This window comes from Aphelocoma coerulescens, chromosome 8, assembly GCF_041296385.1.
Source record: "Aphelocoma coerulescens isolate FSJ_1873_10779 chromosome 8, UR_Acoe_1.0, whole genome shotgun sequence".
Classification (NCBI taxonomy): domain Eukaryota; kingdom Metazoa; phylum Chordata; class Aves; order Passeriformes; family Corvidae; genus Aphelocoma; species Aphelocoma coerulescens.
This window is the reverse complement of record NC_091022.1, coordinates 552089-565761: the sequence shown is the minus strand read 5'-3', so window position 1 is coordinate 565761 and position 13673 is coordinate 552089. Positions and strand designations below refer to the sequence as shown.

Below are 13673 nucleotides of genomic sequence, written 5' to 3'. Positions count from 1 at the left end.
TGGAGAGAGTGGAGGGCAAACAGATGTTCCAGCTGAGGGGTCTCTGCAGGGCCCTTCAACAAAGCAATTTTATTGCAGAGTGCATGAGTCCATTGCAATGCGGGTACAGTAACATGGTCTGCCATATCTTTATCTTGCAGGCCATGAAGCCATCCAACCATGCCACCATCCAGAGCATTGTGAGAGCTGTCGGAGTCGTCCCCAGCATTCCTGAGCCTTGCTGCGTTCCTGACAAAATGTCTTCTCTTAGTATCTTACTCTTTGACAAAAACAAAAACGTGGTTCTGAAGGTGTACCCCAACATGAAAATTTAAAGAAATCCAAACAATGAGAATGAAAATGGAATGGATTCCAAATAGCAATTCCAAGGAAAGTGAATACGATCTTCATTCATCTGTGATTTTCACTGAGACACAAGCCTTGGGAATGGGACCTGACCGTACCTGTTGAAATCGAGAGGTGAAAGAAGAATTTGCAGATTTTTGAGACTGCCCGAAGGACATAGTGATCTATTTTTGTACAAGATTTTGGAAGCAGCACAAGCTGTTAATTCTTATCTCTGTTCTTATGGTGACTAATGGTGGGGGGAGGTTAGAAATGTAAGAGTCTTCATTTTAAAGCTAAGTTTCTTGCCTTAGGTTTTAGAGTAGTACAGCAAGGCAGCAAAACAAATCTGACATCCTAAAAGCGTAGATAACCCTACTCGAACATGCGTCTCCTTGGTACAACGTTACCCACCCTCTGAGCGAGTTCCTTTTCATCGACATGTTCTCTGTAATTCAGGTTTTTGGAGCTCGGCACCCCTGGGCAGAAGAGCTCAAAACAGGACTGCTGAGTGCATAACTCTGATTTCTTAAAGGCTCAGTTGTTTCTTTCATGGAAAACTTTTCCTGATATGGAAGATCAGCAGGCCAGGGGTGTGAAAATACCACACTCAGTGAAGTGTCTGAGTGACTTATTCACAACATATTCTAGAACACACTTGCAAATGATCTGTGGGTTGTCTGCCTGCAAGGATGTTGTAGCCAGGTTGTGGAGTGGCCTCTTCTCCCAGGTAACAAGCGACAGGACCAGAGGTCATAGCCTCAAGCTGCACCAGGGGAGGTTCAGGCTGGACATTAGGAAGAATTTCTTCATGGAAAGGATAGTCAGGCAGTGGAAGGGACCAGGGAGGTGGTGGAGTCACCCTCCGTTGAGCTGTTCAGAAAAGGACTGGACAGGGCACTCAGTGCTCTGATTTAATTGGCAAGGTGGTGATCAGTTCTTCCAGACTCTGGGGGCCCTGAACTCATCAGCAGCAGAGTGTCACTCCTGGGGCAGGGCTGGTCCTGAAGACTGGCACCCTTGACTGAGGAGAGGCTTGTGAGTTTGCAGGAGACTGATGGGTTGTTTAGTGGCTCCCTTTTCCTTGTAAAACCAGTGTTTTTAAATGATTTCTGGTGAAAGATTTATCTGTGTACAGACTGTCAATTAAGAAAAATGAAAATCACCTCCAAAAAAGAAAAGTTATTTTGTATATGGAAAGAAACTTTTACAGATGCTTCTAATTTATTTTATATCTGTGGCCCTCCTAATGTATCTTTCTTTATCTCAGCACTCTTTATACCATGCAGTTTTTCTCTGTCAGTGCAAAGATGAAGCACCAGGTGGAGCTCCAAAGCTGTGGTGGAGCTCCAAAGGACAGGTACGACCACAGTGTGAAGGGCATGTTTCACTACTGCTGGACAAGCTTGTCTGATCTGTATGGTTTTCCTTCAGTAATATGGACATTCTGCTAGGAACTCTGGAGAAATATAAAATAAAATCAAATCACTTTTTAAAATGAAAATCCATGTTTTCTTGTGTGGCATTCAGATGTCTCCAAGAACATTAAAGTTTTCCCCGTGTTCATCACTCTGGAACCAGTCCAGGGCTCGTTCCTGAGGCCACTTTGCAAAGGTTGTTGGAAAGGATGAAGGTGCGTGCGTGGTCCTGGGGCCCGGGTGCTGTGGATTCGGTTCGAGGTGGGCAGGTACAGCAGGAGGAAGGTACCGCGGTTACAGGACGGGTCCAAGGCCCGAGGGGGTCAGTGGACAGGGACAGATCCTCTGGGAATAGCGTTAAGTGCCACAGCAGGAACCCTCCGGCTTAAAGGTGTCTCCAGGGGAGCAGCAGCTGCGGGAGTGGAGGGGCCGCAATGGGGACTGGGGCTGGGGGATAGAGGCAGCTGCTGCGGTGGCTCTGTGAGTCTCATCGCGGTACAGCCGTGCCTGCAGCCCCCCGGGCCGATCTCCCCGCAGCCCTCCGGGCCCATCTCCCCGCAGCCCCCCGGGCCGATCTCCCCGCAGCCCCCCGGGCCCATCTCCCCGCAGCCCCCCGGGCCCACCTCCCCGCAGCCCCCCGGGCCCATCTCCCCGCCGCGGGGTCCCGGGGGAGGGAGGAGCCCCTGCCCAGCCGCCGCCCTGCGTCACGCGGCGGTGACACCGCTGAGCATGCGCAGTGTTGTGCAAAGGGCAGCGCATGCGCAGTGACGCACTGACGCATCCTGTGGGGTGTAAGGGCGGGGCGGAGCCGGGCAGCGCTGCGCATGCGCACTGGCTTTACCCTCCCGCTCCTGCTGCTCCGTGGGTACCGTCCGGCGGTGCCCGGGAGCGGCTTGGAAGCGCCAGGTTCGGTTCCCGGCTGCGGCAGCGGCAGGCGAGGGTTGTGGTGACAATGGAGGAGGGCGGCTGTTGCTGTGGCTGCAGCGAGGTGGAAAGTGAGCGGAGAACGGCGACGCGGCGTGTGCCGGGAAAAGACCCGACGGGGGGCGGCCCCGGAGCAGAGCCGGGCGGGAGCGGGCGGCGGGGGCTGCGCGGGGTGAAGGCGGTCCCGGCGCGGGCACGGAGCCGGGGAGGAGCTGCGGGGCTGGGGCCGGGGCTTGCGGGCGGCACGGCGGGACCTCCCTGCAGAGCCTTTCCTGGGAAACAAAAGCGGGAGTTTGTCCCAGCTCGGCCCCGTGGCAAAGGGGCAGCGCAACCGAGGGGAGCAGCGCCTGAGCAGTGCGGCAGTTTAGGGGCGCAGGGAAGAGGCGGCTGGTGCTGGAGCGAGAACTTGCAGGTTTCTTACACTTAAATGAACGTGGAAAGCAGGGAGAGAGGTGGTATAAAAGCACTGGGTACTCGGGCAGGTGAGACAGGACTCAGGGGAGGGAGTCGCTTTCCTGAGCTCCTGAAGTTCCACTTGCCTCTCTCAGGAGCACTAATGAGAAGTTTCCCATTTGGAGTTGGGCTCCAAAAGGAAGGAACCTGAAATTGCTGTTTCTGATAAATCTGTAAGTATGGGAGGCCATTTGAAGCTTGCTGCTGTAAGCAGCCAATAACTCCCACAGATACTCTAACTATTAAAAATTGCAACTTTTGTTTTCTCTGCACACAAACGACTTGGCTGTCTCATACAGGGCTCACTGATGCTGTGAATTGCAATCCAGAGCATCTTCAGGCTCCTGGTGCTCAGAGCTGTGGTGTTTGGTGTGCAGAAAATATCCCAGGCTGCCTGACTTGGATTTGGATATGCATTTCTGCAGATCCTCAGAGTGGGAGAAGGCCAAGAGGATGGTGGGAAGGGTTTTCTCCCAGGCCTGGGCATCCTCAAGACACCTCAAGGCTGGTTTTTAAATGTTGGTTTTCTTTTGTTTCCCAGCTCAGGGAAAAGCTGGAGAAAAGGTGGAGAGAGTGGCAAGCAGGAATCCCATGTTTAGATCTGCCTTTGGATTCCAGTTCCCCTGTTGAGCTTGGAAGAGATGCTGAGGGTGAAATTCCAGGGAAGCTGGGCTTGCAGAGCGACTGGAGTGCGAAGCAGTGGCGGCTGTTTGCTGTGGGCCAGTTTCCCCCCTTCACTTCGGTTCCCTGGTGCTCCTGGTAATCACTCACCACCTTTGCTTTTGCACGTGCTTTGCTGAAGGGTTTCTGAATGTGGCAGTGAGCTTTTCTGTTCCTGTTTATATGGAGGACCTGTTTCAGGAAATGTCTCCTTATCTGGATGGATTCAGAAGTCCCTGTTACAGGTTAATTGCAGTGAAGAAAAGGAAAAGAAGCCAATAGCCTGGACTGGGATGCCCCAGACCCCTGCCAAGCACTGGGGTGGTTGCTGGGTGTTTATTCTCCAGTCCTGCGTGCTCAGGCCTTGTTCTGAACTGCTCAGCCATAAATGCCACTGCAGGAAGAACAGGAAATCCCACAGCTCCTGTGAAGCGTTTGTCTGCACTGACTTTGTGCTGCAGCCTGAGCTCTGTCCTAAATGTTAGGTTTGAATTAATGCAGATGGTCCAAGATAGTGTGTTCAGACTTGCTGGTTTAGGCATGGCCAGGTCTGCATTTGCATTTGTGGGCACTGAGTGTTCCTTGTGTCAGCTTTAGGTCTGGATTGGTGGGAATTGTCAGAGAAAAGAGAAGGGAATTGAAATGCACAGCTCTGTTCTTGGAGAAATGATCAGGATGGGAGAAAAGAGGGTGTGGAACTGCCAGGAGCTCGTGGAGTGAGGGAAAGGATCCGAGGATTGGAAGCAAAAGCTGTGGAACAAAGCCTGAAAAGGGGGCAGGGCAGGGGGGACACCATGGGGAAAGAGGGAAAGAATCCCTGCTCCAGGGATCCAGCAGGGGCCAGGAGAGGATCATTTTCCAAACTGTGGCTCTTGGTGGAATCCTAATAATGAAGGTCAAAAGAAATCATTCCTGTGTTATTAGGTTTGGAACGAAACCAGGTGGGTGAGAGCTGCGCCCGCGCTGCTGCTGGCACAGGAGGCAGAGCTGGGCCAGGGCAGCTCCTCCGTTGCGCGGGTGCAAAACTCGCGTTTCTCTTCCCAGGCTGTTCCAGGCTGCTGCAACTCTTTGGCTCAAGCCCCTGAGAGGCGCTGGACTATTGCTGAGCGATGGCTCTGAGAGTTGCCCACTTGTGGAGGGCCAGGGTGCTGGGCGGGGTCCAGGGAAGGTTTTGGGTGTGGAGTGGCCTGTGGGCATGAGACGGGAGGGGGGGTGGGGGTGTGAACTCTCGCTGCCGGGAGGCTGCAAATGGGGCTTTGAAGGGGGTAGGAGGCAAATGCTGCAAGGAGAGATGGTGCCTGTTCTCCTGCTAATGGCCCTCCCTGGCACAACTTGCACAAGTTGTAAAACTTTCTCTTCTATGTTTCTTTAAGTGATCATTTCATACTTTCTTGTTGCTGTATTGCGGTAGGTAGCAAGGACCAAAGGGCTGCATGGCTGCTTTCCGTCACAGCCCCACGGTTCTGAAATAAACCCTGCGTACGCACGTAGGGGTGCACGTGTTTGCAAACAGGGTTTGTGCAGTCTTTCCCTGCAGTCCACCCTGATGGGATCTGGGAAGTGGTCTGGGAAGGCCCCTGGAAAACTTGGGCCTTCCTGGGGGTGGAATACCCACCTGTAAAATAACAAGCTTCTGCTTCTATTTTCTTGTTCCTCCAGGTCCCCTGGAGTGCATGCTGTGACCCCCCCAAGCTTGCAGAAGCTGTTTGGATGAGGGGAGGGGACTTGGAAAATCCATTTTCCAAGGTCACACTTCAGTTGCAAGGTTTGTCTAAAAATTGTGTTCTTGTCCCTCTCATGTGTGCGTCCTGTTTTTCATGGATGTTTTGAGTTCTCGGGCATTATGTTCAAAGACCAACAAGTATTTTTCTAGCACTTGGTTTGATTTCTTGTGACTTCTTGATTTGATTCTCTGAAGCCAAGTTACTTTTTCTTTTCAAGCTCTGTACTTAACTCCGTAGAAACTGCGTTGACCCTCCCACTGCAAGCAGTGCTAGAGCACAGTAGTTCATTGGATTAGTTGTTTGTCTGAGGAAAAGAGTGTGCAGAGGAAAATGTCCACTGAATTAGTTAGAACCTCAGATTTCGATAAATCTTTTTTCTAGAGTTAATAACTTAATAAAAGTAAAATGAGTAATTGAATCACTTTGGTATAAATTTCAGGAGCAGTTCAGGATGTGCAACTGCACCTGATTCTGTCGGGGAGATGTTGGCAATGAGTTTGTTGCTTCCAATCAGATCTCTTCTTGAGAGACATCGTGTGCTTATGGGCAGGCTTTCACTGTGAAAGGGCCTGCGAGTTTCTGATCTGCTGAGCTCTGCTGTGAGACTTTGTGCCTCAAACCACGGTGAGCAGCACTGGACTGCTGGTGATTACTGAGTCCAAACAGTGGCGTGCTTGTGGGGGGTGCTTTGCTGTGTCCAGGCTGGCATTGGTGGAGGGAGGAGGAAAGGATTTGGGTGTGGAATGTTCAGTCTTCATTGGACAGCGAGGGTGAACTCTGCCTGGAGGCTGCAGATGGGGCTTTGAAGGGATAAGAGGCATGCGGTGCTGCAAGGAGAGATGGTGCCTCTTGTGCTGCGAATGGCCCTCCCTGACACCCCTCGCTCAGTTGTAAAACTTTCTTTTCTTTGACGCGTTTCCAGCGTCATTTTTGTGCTTTCGCATCGCGGCGTTGCCATGGATAGAACCCAAAGCAGCTGCAGAGCTGCTTTCGATTGCAGCCAAGTTGTGAAAGGAAAAACGATCCACGTACACGTGTGTGCAGAAGCACTGCGTTGTCCAGTGCCTTTGGCTCTAAGGCACCCTAAAGGAATCTCTTAGCAAGGACCCCGAATAACTTTGGCCTTTCTGGGGGTGTGACAAGCGCCTGTAAAATAACAAGCCTCTGTTTCTATGTTCCCTTTCCTGCAGGTACCCTGGAGTGAGTGCTGTGACCCCTGCCTGTGAGGTTGGAGCGGGGCTTGGGATGAGGCGAAGCGCCTCGCAGAAGCCATTTTCCCCAAAGCACCCTTTTGTTGGAAGGTTTGTGCTATGTTTGGTGCTGTTGTCCATCTCGCCTGTGTTTTCTGTTCCCGTGGCTGTTGGAGCCCTTTTAGGGCTCTATGTTCAAAGGCACAGCAGTAGTTTCCAGCTTTTGGTATTGGTTCTTGAGAGTTTTAAACTTTCTTTGGCTTTTTGGAGCACGTTTGGTTTTTGTGCTTTGCAGAAGCTGTATCGACCCTCCCACAGCAAGTGGTGCGAGTGCGCAGTGGTTAATTGGATTAGTTGTTGTCCAAGAAATTGTGAATTAAATCTGTTTGTTTCTGTTGGCAGATGGTGAGAATTTGTTTCTGCTGTGTCTGTGTGGCTCCGGCCACACTTGTGGAGATGAAAAAGAAGCCCTTGGGTCGCTCTGGACTCGTGACAGGAAACGCGTGTTTGGAGAAGCCCCCTGTGGATAAAATGATGCCGTTCTCTCGTAGCTCTGCAGCAGCGCTGAGTTTGGCATTGAGCGGTTGAAGGGTTTGCGAGAGCAGAGTGAGGAATGGACAAGTGAGGAGTGTCTGCTTGTGTTTAAGGGAGGCTGAACCCAGCAGTGCGCCCAAAGCCCGTGCCCATAATGAGCAGTAGTAATTGTATCTTGTTTTCCTCTCCAGGTCACTGCCCAGTGTGGGACGAGAACTGAAACAAAACTTGTTGGGGCCTCGGCAGAGAGAGAGAAGCAGTAAATGGTGATGGGAGAGTGTATGGGAGTGCTGTGGGTGAGTCTCGTTTGGTGCTGGCCCTTTGTTCCCTGGGGGGCACTCCCGGGGCGCGCTGGAGCCACGCCACATCGGTGCCCAGCTGGGCGCAGACACTCGCCCCTTGCCAGCCCTGGTGGGTGAGAGCTGCGCCCGCGCTGCTGCTGGCACAGGAGGCATCACCCCTGGTGTAGTCCGAGACTCCCGCTCTGGCAAAAGAGAGGTAAGAGAAGGAAGGATGAGAACCTAATTAATGTGGCAGGCGAAGGGATCAAGAACTGATAAGCAACCAAACAGTAAGGACTGCATAACTTGGGACGAAGGAACATTGAAGCAATGAATTTCTCTGGATTTTGACTGCATGAGTCTGTGAAAAAGCCAGTAAACATCATGTGGGATGGAAGGATTTTCTCTGCACAACGTGGGCAACGTGTGAATGAAATGATTTCTGTTGCGCATCTTGGCCAGAATAAAGTAGTGCCTTGACTCTCTAACAATAAAAAACTGCTGTTGGAGAGTTTTTGTTTTTCCCGTGGGTCAGTGACGCAAACTGCATTGTATCTTAGAGGCAGCTTTTTTGCACTCTTTACTGTTCAAAAGTTCAAATCCAATTTTCCAGAGGTATAAATCAGCACAAGTCCCAGTAGCCAATGGTGACATAAAGCAGATAGCAGGGAGGAGAGGAGGGAGAAATGTTCCCCGACAGCTGTGAAGTTGAAGCAGACAGCAGAGTTCCGTGATAGGGATGTCCTGGTGTTCTTTTAAGAAATCCATACTGACCTTTATTGAATAAATTCTGCTCAATCCCTCTCCCTGTTCTGTCTCTGTCTCCCTCGCCGCCCGCATCTTTCTCTTTCCTTCTTTCTTGCTCTCCTTTTTCCTTTGTGCTGCAGTGTGACTGTATTTCTTTGTCCCTCTCACTGTCCTTTTGCCTGTCCCTGTCTGCATCGGCTGCTCGGTCCCTCTCCCTCATGGTGCCCTTCTCTTGAGAGCCCCCTGTCCTGCTGCCCATCCCTCTCTTTCCCCATCCCTCTGCTGCACCTTCCCCGTGTTTCCAGCCAAGAAACACCCCCTTTTTGGGGGATGTATGCATGGAAATGGCTTTATTAAAGTGCTGTTCTGCTTTTTTATGAAAGTTTGTCCCGTTTTGTGCCTTCTTTGGGGGTGAGGAAAAAAGGCTGGGGGAGGGAGTGGAGACTCGGGGGCTCTGAATGTCACTTGGGGCACCCCAATGTCCCTGGGAGAGCCACGATGCAGTGGAGGAGCAGGTGAGTGGGGAATGAGGGGGGCCAATGCTGGGTGCCCTCCCCCAGAGGGGCCCAAAACTGCCAGAAAATCCACCGGGAGGGATGTGTGTATGACAGTGTGGAATCCCCAAACCTGTCAAGTTCTTTGTTTTTACATCTATAGACAAATGCTACTGATTTAGATGTAGATTCATTTTGAAATAAGCCAGCCCTCTCTCTCTCTACTCTGTTGCATATAGGAATATAAGAAACTGGGACTAGAGATGAGCAAGTTTTGAGCATAACGAGCCGGCGTTTTTCTGTAGGAAGGGAAGAAGCGAGTGCCTGGCGCCAGGAGCCGAGAGGCTCGGGCTGCAGGAGCTGCAGAGCGCCCTGAGCCGGCTTTTGCCTCTGCTCTGTCCGTGCCCCGCAGCGCGGCCCGGCCCCGGGCTGAGCTGGGCGGCGCTGCTGCCGCCTGGTGGCGAGAGCGCGGCACTGCCGGCCCCGGCACGGCGCCCCGGCGCTGCTGCCGCCCGGGGCCGGGGGAGCCGAGAGGGCGGCGGCCTCGGTGGCTGCCGAGCGTGGCAAGGAGCGAGCGGGGCCGCGTCTGGCAGCGGAGGGGAGGGGCGAAGGACGGTTCGGAGCGCCAAGGGACACGGGCGTGCATGAGCGGGGCCAGAGCGCTGCAAAGGAGCGGGCGCCGTGCGGGGCGGTGACCGCGACGAATGACAGCGCGGGGGGCGGCCCGGCGGGGCCGGTTTTGCCGGGCAGCAGAGGCGCGGTCGCAGCGCGAGCCGGGGCGGGGCGCACCGGGCGAGCACGGTCGGAATAGAGCCGCCCGCGTGCCGCTCTCAAGGGGGCGGCTCGGAAAGGAAGGCGCAGTTCGGCGCTTTCGGGACAGCGTAAGTGGCGTTTTTATTCGAACCTGCCAGGACCTTGCAGCGGGTGGATGACACTTCCGCCACACTCAAGATGGCGGACGCAATAGGCCCCTAAGAGAGGTGTCCCTGCCGATGCCTGCCGCCGGTCGCGGGACCGTCGCCCGCCTCCGGCGCCGGTGACCCCACCACCCGTGTCCTCGCACCGGGGACCACCGCGGAAAATCGCGCGGAAAGCGCGGGGCCGGCGTCGGAGTCCGGGCTGGATTCAGGCAGCTGAATAGACAGAAGCCCTTGTGAGGGGCGGGGGCCTTGTGCGTACCACACTAAAGATGGCGGCTCGACCGGAAGTGGCTTCTGCCAGCACCCAAGATGGCGGCAAAACCGGAAATTAGGTCATCGCCACACTAAAGATGGCGGTCGTTTACGCTATTTCCTGACCTTCTCAAGATGGTGGCAGGGAAGGCCCCCTCTAGCTGCGTCTATTCGGCTGCCTGAACGCGACGCCGACACCAACGCCAGCCCAGCGCTTGCACGCAATTTTCTGAGGCGTTTCCCGCTATGCGGACACCGACTGTGGGGTCAGCGGCGCCTGGGGAAGGCGGGAGCATTCAGGCAGCCGATTAGACGGAGCGGGGGGGGGGGGGGGGTCCTCCACCGCCGCCATCTTGAGAAGGTCGCATCGCCACATTGGTGTGGTACCGGTAATTTCCGCCCTTCTTCGCCCGACGCGGCAATGGCGGGGAGTCCGGGGAGCAGCGCTGCCGGGCCGGGGGCACCGGGGCGGGTGCTGCGGGCTCGGAGGTGAGCGGGGAACGGGGACAGTCCCGAGCGGACGGTGGGGGCCGCAGGGGATCGGTATTCCGGCCCAGGGATGGGTGTCCCGGGACAGGGGTGGGGGTCCCGGCCCAGGGATGGGTTGCTGGACCATCTAATAAGATTATATAACGATCGTACAAGGAGAACTATGTAAAAAATCCTCCCTTGTTACCCTTCTCCCAGCCCCGCTGTGTTTTCAGGATCCTGGGGGCAGAGTTTGGGTCTGGACAAGGCTCTCGGGCACAGGGTGGGATTCTTGGGGTGCAGGACCAGGATTTGGACTCGATGCTCCCTGTGGGTCCCTTCCAGCCCAGGGAATGCTGCGATCCTGTGCCTCTGGGGGTGAAAGAAAGGGGATCGCTGGGGTTTTTGCCCGCTGTGTTCACGGCCCCGCCGGCTCCGGGCGGGTTAAAGGCGCAGCTGCCCCGAGACAGCGGGACCGGCCGGGGCTGCTCGCTCCCGGTGCTGCCGCCTTGTGGGGAGAGCCCGGCACTGCAGCCCGGAACGGCGCTGGACACGGGATCGGCGTGGAACAGCAGCCCAGGGAATGCTGAGGCGTCCCAGGGAAGGCTGAGGCGTCCCCTGCCCGGGGCACTCGGCAACAAATCCCTGATGTTGAGCGGAAAAAGGAAAGTTCTGGGTTAGTGGGAGGAGGTTTCTGGAATGGAGTTGGGACAAGTGCTGATCCACGCAAGGAATCACGGGGTGGTTTGGCTTGGAAGAGCCACCAAGATCATTTACGCTCTGTTTGTTGTCCGATTGCACAGCAAAGAACATCCAGAACTGGCACCTCACCCTCACGGACAGCAGGAATGTCTTGCATAGCTGTTGTTTTGGAATGGGAAGGGCCGTTGGGAGCTCTGGCAGGACCAGGTAAGAACAGAAATGGGATCATTCCGGCTGCTGCTGGAGGTGGTTTTCTGCTTTCAGGCTGTTCTTCTGACTGATCCTTTCACAGCACTGTTCTAGGGCACATTTGAGGGTCATTCCAGGAATTTCAAACCAGATAAAAACTGGTGGGGAAAAAGTGTGAACCTGATCCATTTCTGGTAATTCCAAGCTTCTCGCACAACACCGTTCCAGGGGAAAGCTGATGATAGGGTGAAGATGCAGAGGAGCAAGTGCTGTAAACCCCCCTGGCACTCTGACAGAGCAGACCTTGCCATACTCCCAGCAGATCTCTTGGAGAAAGTGTGGGATGGCAAGGTTTTCCAGGAAAGCAAAAGGAGGGCAGAGATGAGGGAATAGGCTTCCAGTTATTCCTTTAGCTGAAAGCCTGGGGGAATTGAGAGGGGCCACAAGAACTGTTTGTGTAGGAAAATGGGAGTTTGGGGGCTGAATCGGAGTTTCTCTCTGGGGCATTTTTGAGGGAAAAGCTGAGGTGCTGTTTAAGGGAGGGAATGCACATTTTTGGGGTGGAAAAGGTTTAATCAATATTGTAGAGGAAGTAAAATGTTGGGGGTAAAAGTGGATGCAATCTGGAGGGGACAGAATGAATATTTTGAAGGCAAAATGGGGAACTCAGTAGTGGACAGAGGGGGAACATCTTGGAGGCAACACTTGACAAACTCTCTGGGGTAGAGAACGAAGACATTGAGGGAAAAATGAGGTGGTGAGCAGTGGGCACGTAGGGAAGGTTGTGGGGGTAAATCTTGAGAAAAGCCCCGTGGTATTCAAGAAATTCTTGGAATCAGGACGGAGGAATTCAGCGGTGGAAAACCAGGGGAATTTTGCGGGGGTAAAACTTTAAAAGATCTAAGAGTTGAGAGTGAGTGTTTTTAGGTGAAAAGGATGTCTTGTTGAAGTTGGGCATCTGGATTGTGGCATTTATGGATCAGAGGGTGTGTTTCCAGAAAGTAGAAGATAAAGAAGACTCCCAAAGCCTCGGTAGCTGTGTTAAGAAATCCCTGCCAGGGAAGAAAGGTGCCTAAACCTCCTAGGAGTAGGGACTAATTAGCATGGGAAGGGAAAAACCCAGCCCAGTGGGAGAGAGCAGGCCGGGTAAGGGAAGAGAAGGATGCCCTTAAGAAGGAGCAGGGAAGGGGAATTTCTCGGTTTGCTAAAATGTATCAAAAAGTTTGGAATCTGGGTCTGTGTGGAGGCCGGGATTTTCTCGGCCATATCCAGAGCCCAGCACTAGGAATAAAGTGATTCCAGGCTTTACAACGCCAAAAATGCAGTAGCAGAGAGTTCTGTTGTCCCGAGGACTTGGGGGATATTTGGCAAAAATTTCTGGGGGCCCAGGCTGGACGGAGCTTTTCACACTCCCCGGATTCACGGGATCGGGGATTCCAGCGTGCCCTGCACGGGTTTTTCAGGGAAGTCCCAAATCCGTGTGAGCACGAAGCAGAATCCCCTGGGAGCTGAAGGCAACGGGATATTTCTTGGGAATTTTGAAGGATTAGGTGAGTCCTCAGTGTTAGGTTGGAATGAACGCAAATTGTCCGGGAGTTGCTGGTTTAGGGATGGCCAGGTCTGGATTTGGATTTGTGGGCACCGAGCGTTCCTTGTGTCAGCTCTAGGTCTGGGTTGGTGGGAATTGTCGGAGAAAAGAGAAGGGAATTGCAATGCACAACTCCATTCCTGGAGAAAGGATCAGGATGGGAGAGGAAAGGCTGTGGAGCTGCTGGGAGCTCCTGGAGACCAAAAGGATCTGAGGTCCGGAGGCAAAAGCTGTGGAACAAAGCCTGAAAAGGGTGCGGGGTGGGGCGGGAGGGGGAGGAGGGCACTGCGGGGGGTGGGGGGAAAGAGGGAAAGGATCCCTGCTCCTGGAATCCAGCAGGGACCAGGAGAGGATCATTTTCCATCCACTGCTCTCAGTGGAATCCTAATAAGGAAGGTCGAAGGAAAGTGATTCATTTGTTTGTTCTTAGGTTTGGAATGAAAGGTGCTCTTCCAGAGGGGAATATTCACCTGTTAAAATTCTGTTGGATCCAGGAAAAGAGGGAGGCAGCAGCTGGGGAATGAACGGGTGGATTTTTGGTGGATACAGGCAAAGGCATGGGCAGGGGCACTTAGGTAAAATACACTTCATGGGCAGCACCAGGAAAAGCCTCAACTGCCCTTTTTTTCCAAGCTCTGACATTCCAGAGGAGTAAGCAGTGGTCAGCACATCGCTCTCTAGAATTCCTTGGATGGCCAGTGCTTTATTGGGAAGAGGTGACATTTGGAAAGGAACAAATCCGGGGATATAATTCCTGATAGTGAGGCCCTGGTTTTGATATCCTTCCAGCACCCGAACGCGACAG

The 13673-nt window shown here is 53.6% G+C and overlaps 1 long non-coding RNA gene across 6 annotated transcripts; it reads left to right on the top strand.

Annotated features, from left to right (window-relative positions):
- The first annotated feature begins 2553 nt into the window (after window positions 1-2553).
- Window positions 2554-8637, top strand: LOC138113994 (uncharacterized). 6 transcript variants are annotated; one of them, XR_011152430.1, is made up of 8 exons: window positions 2554-2737; window positions 3215-3292; window positions 3419-3575; window positions 3661-3878; window positions 5439-5544; window positions 5943-6127; window positions 6694-6804; window positions 7096-8637. It is a non-coding gene; the product is annotated as an uncharacterized lncRNA (long non-coding RNA). The 6 variants fall into 6 exon arrangements; XR_011152434.1 differs by having other exon boundaries at window positions 3419-3878; window positions 7096-7314; window positions 7419-8637; XR_011152429.1 differs by having other exon boundaries at window positions 3419-3878.
- The last annotated feature ends 5036 nt before the right edge of the window (window positions 8638-13673 follow it).